General features: G+C 40.0%; 1 protein-coding gene and 1 pseudogene across 1 annotated transcript in view; one reads left to right on the top strand and one right to left on the bottom strand.

The window, feature by feature from the left end:
- The window catches only part of RPL27A (ribosomal protein L27a), a 1,008,958-nt gene that overhangs the window by 170,645 nt on the left and 821,911 nt on the right, over positions 1-16,402 (top strand). The gene's annotated exons all lie outside the window — the stretch shown is intronic.
- Positions 5,840-5,937, bottom strand: LOC126936672 (uncharacterized; annotated as a pseudogene).

Raw genomic sequence — 16,402 nt, 5'->3', positions numbered from 1 at the left:
TCCTGGATTCATTGATTTTTTGGATGGTTTTTTGTGTCTCTATCTCCCTCAGTTCTGCTCTGATCTTAGTTATTTCTTGCTTTCTGCTAGCTTTTGAATGTGTTTGTTCTTGCTTCTCTAGTTCTTTTAATTGTGATGTTAGGTTGTCACTTTTAGATCTTTCCAGCTTTCTCTTGTGGGCATTTAGTGCTATAAATTTCCCTCTACACACTGCTTTAAATGTGTCCCAGAGATTCTGGTATGTTGTATCTTTGTTCTCATTGGTTTCAAAGAACATCTTTATTTCTGCCTTCATTTCGTTATGTACCCAGTAGTCATTCAGGAGCAGGTTATTCAGTTTCCATGTGGTTGAGCGGTTTTGATTGAGTTTCTTAGTCCTGAGTTCTAGTTTGATTGCACTGTGGTCTGAGAGACAGTTTGTTATAATTTATGTTCTTGTACATTTGCTGAGGAGTGCTTTACTTCCAATTATGTGGTCAATTTTGGAATAAGTGTGATGTGGTGCTGAGTAGAATGTATATTCTGTTGATTTGGGGTGGAGAGTTCTATAGATGTCTATTAGGTCTGCTTGCTGCAGAGATGAGTTCAATTCCTGGATATCCTTGTTAACTTTCTGTCTCGTTGATCTGTCTAATGTTGACAGTGGAGTGTTGAAGTCTCCCATTATTATTGTATGGGAGTCTAAGTCTCTTTGTAAGTCTCTAAGGACTTGCTTTATGAATCTGGGTGCTCCTGTATTGGGTGCATATATATTTAGGATAGTTAGCTCTTCCTGTTGAATTGATCCCTTTACCATTATGTAATGGCCTTCTTTGTCTCTTTTGATCTTTGATGGTTTAAAGTCTGTTTTATCAGAGACTAGGATTACAACCCCTGCTTTTTTTTGTTCTCCATTTGCTTGGTAGATCTTCCTCCATCCCTTTATTTTGAGTCTATGTATGTCTCTGCATGTGAGATGGGTCTCCTGAATACAGCAAACTGATGGGTCTTGACTCTTTATCCAGTTTGCCAGTCTGTGTCTTTTAATTGGAGCATTTAGTCCATTTACATTTAAGGTTAATACTGTTATGTGTGAACTTGATCCTGCCATTATGATATTAACTGGTTATTTTGCTCGTTAGTTGATGCAGTTTCTTCCTAGCCTTGATGGTCTTTACATTTTGGCGTGTTTTTGCAATGGCTGGTACCAGTTGTTCCTTTCCATGTTTATTGCTTCCTTCAGGGTCTCTCGTGAGGCAGGCCTGGTGGTGACAAAATCTCTAAGCATTTGCTTATCTGTAAAGGATTTTATTTCTCCTTCACTTATGAAACTTAGTTTGGCTGGATATGAAATTCTGGGTTGAAAATTCTTTTCTTTAAGAATGTTGAATATTGGCCCCCACTCTCTTCTGGCTTGTAGAGTTTCTGCCGAGAGATCTGCTGTTAGTCTGATGGGCTTCCCTTTGTAGGTAACCCGACCTTTCTCTCTGGCTGCCCTGAAGATTTTTTCCTTCATTTCAACTTTGGGGAATCTGGCAATTTTGTGTCTTGGAGTTGCTCTTCTCGAGGAGTATCTTTGTGGCGTTCTCTGTATTTCCTGAATTTGAATGTTGGCCTGCCTTACTAGGTTGGGGAAGTTCTCCTGGATGATATCCTGAAGAGTGTTTTCCAACTTGGTTCCATTTTCCCCCTCACTTTCAGGCCCACCAATCAGACGTAGATTTGGTCTTTTTACATAATCCCATACTTCTTGCAGGCTGCAGGCTTTGTTCATTTCTTTTTCTTCTTTTTTCTTTAGGTTTCTCTTCTCGCTTCATTTCATTCATTTGATCCTCAATCGCTGATACTCTTTCTTCCAGTTGATCGAGTCGGTTACTGAAGCTTGTGCATTTGTCACGTATTTCTCGTGTCATGGTTTTCATCTCTGTCCATTCGTTTATGGCCTTCTCTGCATTAATTATTTTAGTTATCAATTCTTCCACTCTTTTTTCAAGATTTTTAGTTTCTTTGCACTGGGTACATAATTCCTCCTTTAGCTCTGAGAATTTGATGGACTGGCCGGGCGCGCGGTGGCTCAAGCCTGTAATCCCAGCACTTTGGGAGGCCGAGGCGGGCGGATCACAAGGTCAGGAGATCGAGACCACAGTGAAACCCCGTCTCTACTAAAAATACAAAAAATTAGCCGGGCGCGGTGGCGGGCGCCTGTAGTCCCAGCTACTCAGGAGGCTGAGGCAGGAGAATGGCGGGAACCCGGGAGGCGGAGCTTGCAGTGAGCCGAGATGGTGCCACTGCACTCCAGCCTGGGCAATAGCGTGAGACTCCGTCTCAAAAAAAAAAAAAAAAGAGAGAGAGAATTTGATGGACTGGAGCCTTCTCCTCTCTTCTCGTCAAAGTCATTCTCCTTCCAGCTTTGATCCGTTACTGGCAATGAGCTGCGTTCCTTTGCCGGGGGAGATGCGCTCTTATTTTTTGAATTTCCAGCTTTTCTGCCCTGCTTTTTCCCCATCTTTGTGGTTTTATCTGCCTCTGGTCTTTGCTGATGGTGATGTACTGATGGGGTTTTGGTGTGGGTGTCGTTCCTGTTTGTTAGTTTTCCTTCTAACATTCAGGAGCCTCAGCTGTAGGTCTGTTGGAGATTGCTTGAGGTCCACTCCAGACCCTGTTTGCCTGGGTATCAGCAGCAGAGGCTGCAGAAGGTAGAATATTGCTGAACAGCGAGTGTACCTGTCTGATTCTTGCTTTGGAAGCTTCCTCTCAGGGGTGTACTCCACCGTGTGAGGTGTGGGGTGTCAGTTTGCCCCTAGTGGGGGATGTCTCCCAGTTAGGCTACTCAGGAGTCAGGGACCCACTTGAGCAGGCAGTCTGTCCGTTCTCAGATCTCAAGCTCCATGTTGGGAGATCCACTGCTCTCTTCAAAGCTGTCAGACAGAGTCGTTTGAGTCTGCAGAGGTTTAAGCTGCTTTTTGTTGTTGTTGTTGTTGTTGTTGTTTAGCTGTGCCCTGTCCCCAGAGGTGGAGTCTACAGAGACAGGCAGGACTGCTTGAGCTGCTGTGAGCTCCACCCAGTTCGAGCTTCCCAGCCTCTTTGTTTATCTACTTAAGCCTCAGCAATGGCGGGCGCCCCCCAGCCCCCCCAGCCTCGCTGCTGCCTTGCTGGGAGATCACAGACTGCTGTGCTAGCAATGAAAGATGCTCCATGGGCGTGGGACCCTCCCGGCCAGGTGTGGGATATAGTCTCCTGGTGTGCCCGTTTGCTAAGATCCTTGGTAAAGCGCAGTATTGGGGTGGGAGTTACCCAATTTTCCAGGTGTTGTGTGTCTCAGTTCCCCTGGCTAGGAAAAGGGATTCCCTTCCCCCTTGCACTTCCCAGGGGAGGCGATGCCTCACCCTGCTTCAGCTCTTGCTGGTTGGGCTGTAGCAGCTGACCAGCACTGATTGTCAGGCACTCCCTAGTAAGATAAACCCGGTACCTCAGTTGAAAATGCAGAAATCACCTGTCTTCTGTGTTGCTCGCGCTGGGAGTTGGAGACTGGAGCTGTTCCTATTCGGCCATCTTGCTCCGCCCCCTTGAAACTTATTAGATAAAAAATGGGCTTAAAAAGGGAATAGACATGATTGAAGAAGGGACTGATGGGCTAGAAAACTAAACTTTGTTTTTACCACCTAAAAGCAGAACAAAAAGGAAAGATTTGGAAAATAAAAGAGAAAAGTGGACATGCAAAAGATATATTCAGAAACTCAACCCCTATTTATTTAAATAGAGTTCCAAAAGGAGAAAATAGAAAGAATGGAGGAGCGAAAACAAAGATGACTTTAAGAACATTTCACACAGCTTAAGAAACACAAAAGTCTTCAGATTTAAAAGTCCCATTGAGTGACAAGCATGGTGAATGTTACAGAGGCACAAATCCAGATTCCTCCCATGGTAAGTTTCAGAGCATCAAGAATGGGGTGTAATATTACAGATTTTGGGCACAGGGGGAGAACATAATTTGACTCTAAAGAAATAAAAAGACTAATCCCATGATTTTCTTTAGCAACACTTTGTGATAGAATGCAATAGAATTTCCTCAAAGTTCTAAGAAAAGTTTATTTTGAACCTTAACTACATCTAGTCAAACTAGCATTGAGATGAAGTACAAAACAAAGCATTTCAAACATGCAAGATTTCAGGAAGTTTATTGCTCTCAGGTTCTCTCTGAGAGAACTATTCAAGGATCTATTCCAGCAAAAAAAAAAAAAAAAAAAAAAAAATGAATTCAGGTCACAGGGAAATCACACACACACACACACACACACACACACACACACAAGTGATGATGTAAAACTCAAGGAAATCATATAATTAAACTCAAATAATTATTGATGCAGGCTGCAAAAAAAATGAGTTTGGAAAGAAATCTCAGTGTCAACATGAGAGATAATAATACAAGGCAAGAGAGTGGGTTTGGGGGAGAAGAAAGTAAAAGTGTACTGAAGTTTTACCTTTTTTTTTTTTTGAGACTGCGTCTCACTCTGTTGCCCAGGCTGGACTGCAGTTCACTGCAACCCCCACCTCCTGAGTTCAAGCAATTCCCATGCCTCAGCCTCCCAAGTAGCTGGGACTACAGGCACGAGCCACCACACCCAGTTAATTTTTGTATTTTTAGTAGAGACAGGGTTTCAGCATGTTGGCCAGGCTGGTCTCGAACTCCTTGTCTCAGGTGATCTGCCCACCTTGGCCTTCCAAAATGTTGGGATTACAGGCATGAGCCACCGTGCCTGACCTGAAGTTTTAATCTTGCTTAGGGAAAAGGATATAGTGAATAGATATATTGACTAATTATATAAATCAACCTAAAATATTTAAAAATCAAAATTCTTAAAATTAAAATTCCTTGGCCGGGTGCAGTGGCTCACTCCTGTAATCTCAGCACTTTGGGAGGCCAAGGTGGGCAGATAATGAGGTCAGGAGATACAGACTATCCTGGCTAACACAGTGAAACCCCGTCTGTACTAAAAATACAAAAAATTAGCCAGGCTTGGTGGTGAGCACCTGTAGTCCCAGCTACTTGGGAGGCTGAGGCAGGAGAATGGCGTGAACCCGGAAGGCGGAGCTTACAGTGAAGGCAAAGCTTGCAGTGAGCCAAGATCGCGCCACAGCACTCCATCCAGCCTGGGCAACAGAAGGAGACTCCATCTCAAAAAAAAAAAAAAAAAATTAAAATTCCTTAATTGTAATTTTAAAATTCTTTAAAATTGTTTCTATTTTAATTTGGTTGTACTTTGTTCTTAATTCTTGAGACAATCACTAAGGATAGATACTTTTACCCCTAGAAATACTGTTTCACTTCATGAGAGATTATTTCAAAAGTTATCTTCAGCCCCTATGGCACCCTCTCACTCGCCTTAACCAGTCCATCACTAATGGTCATGCCAGTTTCATCCCAATACCTCCCCAGTCTATCTGTCTCTTTTGAAACCACCACAGTTCAGCCCATCACACCTCTTACCTGGACAGCCTCAATAGTCAGCCAACTGGAATCCCTGTATCAATGTCTGTTTCCCATTGCCTACACTGCAACTTCTCAAAGATCTTCTCAAAATGCAAATCTGTTCATGTCTGCTCTTGGCTTAAAACTTTTTGATGTCATTAGGTATATACAAGAGACTTCAATTATAATCGAGGTCATATTATTTAAAAGCATTATCCAATTATCGTATTCCATTTAAGTTCGTAGTAGTTACATGAATATTTATTACATTAGTCTCTGTCATCTATATAGGAAACATTTCTCACATGAGAAAAACAGCCAAAAGTTCAAAACAAACAAAAAATCAAAATCAAAACATAGCAACAGAGATTTTTCAATTGCATCCTTAATGAAGTATTGAAGTTCCCTATGTCCAATCCTTGCTCATGGGCCATGCTAATCTTCTCTGTATCCAATTCTAGTACATGTGCTCCCAAAGCGAGCACTATATGTCTAAACCTAAGACCTCCTCAGTTATGATATTAATACTTCTCATACTTCTTTGAGTTCTTTGAGATTTCTTTTTGCCACAGAGCTTTTGTTGTTTCTGCCCATGGCTCTCTCTGCCACCTACTCTCTATAAACTCCCTGGTTAATTCCTATTTAAACTTCAGATTTAAATGTAAATATCACTTTCTTGGAGATGTCTTTCTTAACCTATCCAGCCTAGGTCAAGATAGATAGATCAATAGAGAGATGATTGATAGATAGATGGTCTTATTGGTTTGCATTACATATTCCTCCAAACACCTATTGGCTTGTGAGAATGTGCTGATTTATGAAATTATTTTATGTATGTATTTTGCCATTTACTATAGGCCCCATATGGGCAGGAACAATGTCTGTTTCGGTTCCTTATTTTCAAGTCTAGCATGGAGTGACCCCTTGGTAAGTGTGAATTGAATGAAGAAGAAAAGGGACATGCTGTGCCTAGGATATGGTCAAAACTCAGAACCTGGAGTTAAAGGGAAAGGTATTCTATTGCCTCTCCTGCCACTTAGCTTTGGACAATGTGCGTGTGAGTTGAATGAAGAAAAAAAGGGACATGCTGTGCCTAGGATGTGGTCAAAACTTAGAACCTGGAGTTAAAGGGAAAGGTATTCCATTGCCTCTTCTGCCACTTAGCTTTGGACAATGCAGTTAAGCCTTCCCAGCTAGGTTTCTTCATGAGTAAAATGAAGGTAATAGTAGTACCCCTGCTATAGGACCATTAACAGCATTAAATGAGAAAGCTCAGCAGCGTACCCGGCTCATAGTAGACACTCAAATCATTATTCATTATATTTTCATACTTCTGTATTTTTCTTCTTTTGTTACAAAATTTTCACACTGGCATGTTCCCCCTCTCTGCTTATGCTCTTCTGATTGTAATGTGTTGATCTTTTGTGTCGAACTGAAACTGCTTTCCATTTCAGGCCATCTGTAGAGCATTTGACGATAGGAGGAGGAGATGATGGTGCTGCCATTAATCTGTCAGATGTGTCACTCTCTGTGAGGGGCTGGGTTAGCCTGGCACAGACCTGGGGTTCCACAGGCTGCAGGGAACCCACCCGACATAGAGACCTCTGGGCTGGGCCCCTTGTTTTTCCTTTTGCTCTGTTGAATCCTTGGTTTTTATTTTTCTTCAGGGAAAACATGACTGTGTTTTTCTCATAGATTTGTTTTGTTTTATTTTTACTTCAGATTCATGTGCTTATATTGGACAAATCTTAAAGCCTCCACGTGTTATCCAAGGAAAAATGTATTGCTTTTTATTGAGTTGAGACTGATCAAGCTATCAAAAATCCACGCCTGGCTGAGGCTGTCTTAAGTTTGGTCAACTTCTCTAGGTTCGGCAAGATTTTGTAACTATTACTAAAGTCTGTGGTGGCAAAGGGGCTCGTGAAGGGAAATGTCTGGATTTAAAGTAAACTTTAATTACATCTCACACCCCTGCTCTAGACCAATGTTTAACCCCAGGGAGAAGCTTAAAACTGTGACTCCGTTCGAAACTCAGGAGTCATTTTAACCTAATTGCTCTCTTATAGCTTAAAAGGGACACCTAAGCCTTTAAGAATAAACTCATAGTCCCTGATTCCTGACCCTAGTTTCCCTGAAGAAGTGCTCCCTGAGGATCTGCACACTATCGCTAATTTCAGTAAATGTTTTCATGGTCTTGGCTGTAGAGTTAATGCCTAACAAGTTCCAGAGAAACCAATTTCCTGCTCAAGGAACCTTCCTTACCAAGTTTCCTAATTATCCCCAGTCATTGCCCTGTAGAATCCAACTGGCCAGGGGAGGCTGTTAATAGGCCACAAGTGGCAGCTACAGTTAGGTTACCAAGGAAACAGATCAACAGTGCAGAGAGCGATGTTTGACACAAGGAGACCAGGGACCTGTAAATACATGTATTTCCTGCCACCTCTTGTTTCCTGAGGTGGGGGGAATCAGGACATACATCCTCCCTCTCAAAGTCATTGAGAAATCGACTATTGTGAATTCTCCTAGCCAACATTCTGAAATTTTTGGTCTCAAGACTCCTTATACTTCTACAATTTCTAGAAAACCCCAAAGAATTTTTGTTTATGTAGATTATAGCAATTCATATTTACTATATTCAATATTAAAACTAAGACTTTTAAAAACATTTAACTCATTCAAAAATAATAACTCTGTTACATGTTGACACAGAAATAACAATTTTGATCAAAAATATTTAAAAGATGTTATTGTTTTACTTTTCGCAAATCTCTTTAATATCTGGCTTAGAACACAACTGAATTCTCTGTTTCTGCATTCAAATCTGTTGTGATATAATGCATCATGTAGCTTCTGGAAAACTCTACTGTACATTCTTGGGCAAATGAGAGAGAAAAGGCAAATAACATTTTTAAATTACTATGAAAATAATTTTGATCTCACAGCACTCATTTCCCAGAGGCTCCAAAACCAACTTTGAGGGCCACTATTCTAAACAAAGCTGCACTAAAAGATGGTCATTGATAGCTTTATCTGAATGAAACACAAAGCAAAGCAATTGACCGAGAGACAAGTTTTCAATTATGAAGGTGGGAGCATCTGTGCTCTGCTCTTCATATTTCTGCTACTTTTGGCCATCCTGACCTATAGGAACTTCCAACCTCCTGTCCAGACATCCTTATAATGACATCTGGCCCTAACACCAAACATAGGTTTGCTGCAATTTTCTTTTGAAACAGTGACTTGAAATTCTATAAACTGCCAAGTATCAGCAGTCCATAGAGTTTTTAAGCAAAGGCTACAATGTTAGGAAAAAGCAGGTAATATTTGGCAGCAATAATCACAGAGACTGAACGAATTTTCATTTGTAATAAATGCCTGGTTTTCCCCACCTTTATAAAGGCCTGTCTGAGAAGCCAAAAGATATGGGAAACACGAACGTTCTAAAAAGAATTGCCCTTATGTACTTCCCAAAAGTGACTATATCTTATGCCCAAATTGCATATACTGATGGGATTCTTTGGATGCCAAAAGAGTTGCACAAGGACACATGATGATCTCGAGTGGTGTGTCAGACCTCCAAGAATAGCCAGTATTGATTTGAACAACTCTGACCTACATAATAGGTCTCTGCTTAAGACCTATTATTCCAGCCATACAGTTCTACCCAATCTGGCCACCTCTGTAAGGCTGTTTGAGCCTGGGCTACACATTGGAGACAAGATCTTAGTGCACAGCCACTAACGCAATGCCTGGGGCACTAAAGCCCAACGTGAGGGTACTTTCAGTTCCTGTTCTTTTATCACATGAGAGGCAGTAGAATACACCTACTAGTCAAAAGCACAAACTCTGAAGTCCAAGAAACCTGTGTTCTAGTCCTACCCTGTCACAAAATAATTTTGAATATTTGGACAAATTATTTAGTATCTTTCAGCTCCTTTGTCAAATGGTATTGTTGTGAAGATTAAATGAGTTCATACATGTAAGACACTTAGTAAGATATAGAGTATTCAATAAATACTAGCTATTTTTTTAAGGGACGGGGAATCCTTATGTTGCCCGTGCTGGTCTGGAACTCCTGGGCTCAAGAGATCCTCCCGCCTCAGCCTCCAAAAGTGCTGGGATCATAGGCATGAGCCACCATGCACAGCCTATACTAGCTCTTATTAAAATACAAATTTTATTTTGTTTTGCCCGTGTGTTACTTTCTTCAGTGACTCCCCATACCTTTTTAAATTGAGTTGAATCTCTTTTTCTTAAGTCATAACATTTTTATGGTGTGGCATCACTTCCTGCTGCCACCACCACTACCAGCGTTGTATGCAGATGTCACACAGTTCTACTCAGAGACCTTAAACTCCCTCATGCTTTCCAAACACCAGCCTTAACATAGATGTAGAGTCCTCTTTCTTGTTTTTCCCATATAACTAACTCTTACTGGTCTTATAAAACATGACCATAATTATCCCTATCATGAAGCCTTTCCTGACCCTTGCCTTTTTTTTTATTATTTTGGACAAATTCTTTTTTTTTCAATTTTTAAAATTTATTTTATATTTCTTTCTTTTTTTTTTTTTTTTTTTTTTTGAGACGGAGTCTCGCTCTGTCACCCAGGCTGGAGTACAGTGGCGCAATCTCAGCTCACTGCAAGCTCCACCTCCCGGGTTCACGCCATTCTCCTGCCTCAGCCTCCTGAGTAGCTGGGACTACAGGCGCCCGCCACCACGCCCGTATGATTTTTTGTATTTTCAGTAGAGACGGGGTTTCACCGTGTTAGCCAGGATGGTCTCGATCTCCTGACCTCGTGATCCACCTGCCTCGGCCTCCCAAAGTGCTGGGATTACAGGCGTGAGCCACCGTGCCTGGCATTATTTTATATTTCAATAGATTTTGGAGGGAATGGGTGGTGTTTGGTTACATGAATACATTCTTTAATGGCGATTTCTGAGATTTTGGTGCACCCATCACCCATGCAGTATACACTGTACCCAGTGTGTAGTCTTTTAGTCCTCACCCTTCTCCACCCTCTCCCCCAAGTCGCCAGTGTCCACTGTATCCTTCGTATGCCTTTGCATCCTCATAGCTTAGCTCCCTCTTATGAGTGAGAACATACAATGTTTGGTTTTCCATTCCTGAGTTACTTCGCTTAGAATAATAGTCGCCAGTTCCATCCAGGTTGCTGCGAATACCATTGTTTTGTCCTTTTTATGGCTAAGTAGTATTCCATGGTATATATATACCACATTTTCTTTATCCACTCATTGACTGATGGGCATTTGTGCTGGTTCCAAATTTTTGTAATTGCATTTGCAAATTGCACTGCTATAAACATGCATGTGCAAGTAACTTTTTCATATAATGATTGTTTTTCCTCTAGGAAGATACCTAGTAGTGATATTGCTGGATCAAATGGTAGGTCTACTTTTCATTATTTAAAGAATCTCCCACACTGTTTTTTGTAGTGGTTGTACTAGTTTACATTCCCACCAACAGTATAAAAGTATTCCCTTTTCACCACATCCATACCAACATCCATTTTTTTTTTATTAAGGTCATTCTTGCACGAGTAAGGTGGTATTACATTGTGGTTTTGATTTTTATTGCCCTGATCATTAGTAATGTTGAGCATTTTTTAATATATTTGTTTGCCATTTGTGTATCTTCTTTTAAGAATTGTCTATTCATGTCCTTAACCCTCTTTTTGATGGGATTGATTGTTTTTATCTTGCTGATTTGAGTTCTTTGTAGAATCTGAATATTAATCCTTTGCCAGATGTATAGATTATGAATACTTTTCTCCCACTCTGTGTATTGTCTGTTAACTCTACTGATTATGTCTTTGCTGTGCAGAAACTTTTTAGTTTAACTAAGTCTCATCTATTTATCTTTGTTTCTGTTACATTTGCTTTTGGTTATGAAGTCTTTGCCTAAGCCAGTGTCTAGAAGGACTTTTCTGATGTTATCTTCTAGAATTTTATGGTTTTAGGTCTTAGATTTAAGTCTTTGATTCATCTTGAGTTGATTTTTGTATAAGATGAGAGATCAGGATCCAGTTTCCCTCTTCTACATGTGGCTTGCCAGTTATCACAGCACCATTTGTTGAATGGGGTTTCCTTTCCCCACTTCAAATTTTTGTTTCCTTTGTTGAAAATCAGTTGACTGTAAGTGTTTGACTTTATTTCTGGGTTCTCCATTCTGTTTAATTGGTCTATGAGCCTATCTTTATACCGGTACCATGCTGTTTTGGTGACTATGGCCTTACAGTATAGTTCTAAGTCATGTAATGTGATGCCTCCAGATTTGTTCTTTTTGCTTAGTCTTGCTTTGGCTATGCATGCTATTTTTTGGTTCCATATGAATTTGAGGATTGTTTTTTCTAGAAAAATGATGGTGATATTTTGATGGGAATTGCATTGAATTTGTAGATTGCTTTCGGCAATATGATCATTTTCACATATTACTTCTTCCCGTCCATGAACATGAGCTATTTTCCCATTTGTTTGTGTCATATATGATGTCTTTCAGCAGTGTTTTGTAGTTCTCCTTGTAGAAGTCTTTTCCCAACTGGTTAGGTATATTCCTAAATATATTTTTTGCAGTTCTTGTAAAAGGGGTTCTCTATTTGATTATCAGCTTGGTCGCTGCTGGTGTATAGCAGAACTACTGATTTGTGTACATTAATTTTGTATCCTGACACTTTGCTGAATTCATTTACCAGTTCTAGGAGGTTTTAGGCTGAGTCTTTAGGGTTTTCTAGATATATAATCATATTATCAGCAAACAGCAACAGTCTGATTTTCTCTTTACTGATTTGGATGCCCTTTATTTCTTTCTCTTGTCTGATTGCTCTGGCTAGGACTTCCAGTACCATGTTGAATAGATATGGTGAAAGTGGACATCCTTGTCTTGTTCCAGTTCTCAGGGGGAATGTTTTCAACTTTTCCCCACTCAGTATTGGCCGTGGGTTTGTTACAGATGGCTTTTATTACCTTAACGTATGTCCCTTCTATGCCAATTTTGCTGAGGGTTTTAATTATAAAGGGTTACTGGATTTTGTCAAATGCTTTTTCTGCATCTATTGAGATGATCATGTAATTTTTGTTTTTAATTCTGTTTATGTGGCATATCACATTTATTGACTTGCAGATGTTAAACAATCCATGCATCCCTGGTATGAAACCCACTTGATCATGGTGGATTTTTTTTAATATGCTGTTGGATTTGGCTAGCTGGTATTTTTTTCGAGGATTTTTGCATGTATGTTCTTCAGGGATATTGGTCTGTTGTTTTCTTTTTTTGTTATGTCCTTCTCTGGTTTTGGTATTAGGGTGATACTGGCTTCATAGAATGATTTAGGGAGGATTCCCTCTCTCTCTGTCCTGTGGAAGAGCATCAATAGGATTCCTACCAATTCTTTGAATGTCTGATAGAATTCAGCTGTGAATCTATCTAGTCCTGGATTTTTTTTGTTGCCAATTTTTTAATTACTATTTCAATCTCTCTGCTTGTTATTGGCCTGTTCAGAGTTTCTATATCTTCCTGGTTTAACCTAGGCAGGTTGTATATTTCCAGGAATTTATCCATCTCCTCTAGGTTTTGTAATTTATGCGCATAAAGGTGTTCAAAGTAGCTTTGAATAATCTTTTGTATTTCTGTAGTATCAGTAGTAATATCTCCTGTTTCATTTCTAATTGAGCTTATTTGGATCTTCTCTCTTCTTTTCTTGGTTAATCTCACTAATGGTCTATTAATTTTATTTATCTTTACAAAGAACTAGCTTTTTGTTTCATTTATCTTTTGTATTTTTTTATTTTAATTTCATTTAGTTCTGCTCTGATCTTCATTATTTCTTTTCTTCTGCTGGGTTTGGATTTGGCATGTTCTTGCTTTTCCAGTTCCATGAGAGATAACCTTAGATTGTCTATTTCTGCTCTTTCACACTTTTTGATGGAAGTATTTAATGCTATGAACTTTCCTCTTAGCAGTGCTTTTGCTGTATTGCAGAAGTTTTGGTAGGTTGTGTCACTATTATCATTCAGTTCAAATAATTTTTTAATTTCCATCTTGATTTCGTTGTTGACCTGATGATCATTCAGGAGCAGGTTATTTAATTTCCATATATTTGCATGGTTTTGAGGGTTTCTTTTGGAGTTGATTTCCAGTTTTATTCCACCGTGGCCTGAGAGAGTACTTGATATAATTTCAGTTTTCTTAAATTTACTGAAACTTGTCTTGTGACCTATTATATGTTCTATCTTGGAGAATGTTCCATGTGCTGATTAATAGAATGTATATTCTGTAGTTGCTGGGTAGAATGTTCTGTAAATACATTACCTGTAAGTACTGTAATGTTCTGTAAGTACAATATTTGTTAAGTCCATTTATTGCAGGGTATAGTTTGAGTTGCAGGGTATATTTTAAGCACATCATTTCTTTGTTGATTTTCTGTCTTGATGACCTGTCTAGTGCTGTCAGTGGAGTATTAAAATCTCCCACTATTATTGTGTTGCCATCTATCTCATTTCTTAGATCTAGTGGTAATTGTTTTATAAATTCAGGAGCTCCAATTTTAGGTGCAAATATATTTAGAATTGTGATATTTTCCTGTTGGACTCCCTCTTTGTCTTTTTTAACAGCTGATGCTTTAAAGTTTATTTTATCTGATATAAGAGTAGCTACTCCTGCTCACTTTCGGTGTCCATTTGCATGGAATATCTTTTTCCACCCCTTTACCTTAAGTTTATGTGAGTCCTTATGTGTTAGGTGAGTCTCCCAAAGACAGTAGAAACTTGATTGGTGAATTCTTGTTCATTCTGCCATACTGTATCTCTTTTTTTTTTTTTTTTTTTTTTTTTTGAGTTGGAGTCTCATTCTGTTGCCCAGGTTGGAGTGCAGTGGTGTGATCTCGGCTCACTGCAAGCTCTGCCTCCTGGGTTCATGCCATTCTCCTGCCTCAGCCTCCCGAGTAGCTGGGACTACAGGCGCTTGCCACCACACCCGGCTAATTTTTTGTATTTTCAGTAGAGATGGGTTTCACCGTGTTACCCAGGATGGTCTTGATCTTCTGACCTCATGATCCACCTGCCTCAGCCTCCCAAAGTGCTGGGATTACAGACGTGAGCCACCGTGCCCAGCCGCCATTCTGTATCTTTTAAGTGGAGCATTTAGGTCATTTACATTGAATGTTAGTATTGAGATGTGAGGTGTCATTCTATTTATCATGCTGTTTGTTGCCTGAATACCTTGGTTTTTTTCACTGTGTTCTTGTTATATATTGTCCTGTGAGATTTATGCTTTAAGGAGGTTCTATTTGGGTGTATTTCAAGGATTTGTTTCAAGATTTAGGGCTCCTTTTACAAGTTCTTGTAATTCTTGCTTGGTAGTGGTGAATTCTCTCGGCATTTGTTTGTCTGAAAAAGACTGTTTCTTTCCTTCATTTATGAAACTTAGTTTCACTGGATACAAAAGTCTTAGCTGATAATTATTTAGCTTAAGGAGGCTAAAACTAGGACCCCAATGCCTTCTAGCCTGTAGGGTTTCTGCTGAGAAATTTGCTGTTACTCTGATAGGCTTTCCTTTATAGGTTACCTGATGCTTTTGCCTAACTGCGCTTAAGATTCTTTCCTTCATCTTGACTTTAGATAACCTGGTGAATATGTGCCTAGGCGACGATATTTTTGCAATGAATTTTCCAGGTGTTCTTTGAGCTTCTCTTTCGATATCTAGACCTCTAGCAAGGCCAGTGAAGTTTGCCTCAATTATTCTCTCAAATATGTTTGCCAAACTTTTAGATTTCTTTTCTTCCTTGGGAACACCAATTATTCTTAGGTTTGGACACTTAACATAGTACCAAACTTCTTGGATGCTTTGTTCATTTTTTTTAAATTCTTTCTTCTTTGTCTTTGATGAATGGGATTAATTTGAAAAATCTTGTCTTTGAGCTCTGAAGTTCTTTCATCTGCTTGTTTGATTATATTGCTGAGACTTTCCAGTGCATTTTGCATTTCTCTAAGTGTGTCCTTCATTTCCAGAAGTTGTGATTTTTTTTTTATTTATGCTATTTCACTGAGGATTTTTCTTTTCATATCCTTTATCATGTTTTTTTATTTCTTTAAGTTGGATTTCACCTTTCTCTGGTGCCTCCTTGATTAGCTTAATAACCTTCCAAATTCTTTTTCTGGCAATTCAGAATATTTCACCTTGGTTTGGATTCATTGCTGGTAAGCTGGTGTGATCTTTTGGGGGTGTTAAAGAACCTTGTTTTGTCATATTACCAGAATGTTTTTTCTGGTTCCTTCTCATTCTGGTAGACTATGTCAAAGGGAAGATCTGGGACTCAAGGGCTGCTTTCAGATTCTTTTGTCCATGGGGTGCTCCCCGACTTCCCCTAGGGATGGGGCTTCCTAAAAGCCAAACTGCAGTGATTGTTTTTGCTCTTCTGGGTCTAGCCACCAGCAGAGTTACTGGGCTGCAGGCTGGTACTGGGGAGTGTCTGCAGAGTCCTCTGATGTGATCCATCTTCAGGTCTTGCAGCCATGGATACCAGCACCTGCTGCAGTGGAGGTAGAAAGGGAGCGAAGTGGACTTTGTGAGGGTCCTTGCTTGTATTTTTGTTTAGTGTGCTGGTTTTGTGTTGCTTGACCTCCAGCCAGGAGGTGGCACTTTCAAGAACGCATCAGCTGCAGTACTACGGGAAGGATGCAAACTTGCCCTTGGGTCACATGGTTAAGTATTCAGATTTCTCAAGCCATGGGCAGGGCCATAAAGCTCCCAAGAGATACGTCCTTTGTCTTTGGCAACCAGGGTAGGTAGAGAAAGACCACCTGGTGGGAGCAGAGATAGGTGTGTCTGAGCTCAGCCTCTCCTTCGGTGGGGCTTGCTTTGGCTGCTGTGGGTCATAGGGGTATGGTTCCCAGGTCAATGAAGCTGTGTTCCCATGGGGATTATGACTGC

This window comes from Macaca thibetana, chromosome 14 (genome assembly GCF_024542745.1).
Source record: "Macaca thibetana thibetana isolate TM-01 chromosome 14, ASM2454274v1, whole genome shotgun sequence".
Lineage (NCBI taxonomy): Eukaryota > Metazoa > Chordata > Mammalia > Primates > Cercopithecidae > Macaca > Macaca thibetana.
The sequence above is the reverse complement of the archived record's forward strand: the minus strand, read 5'-3'. Positions and strand labels throughout refer to the sequence as shown.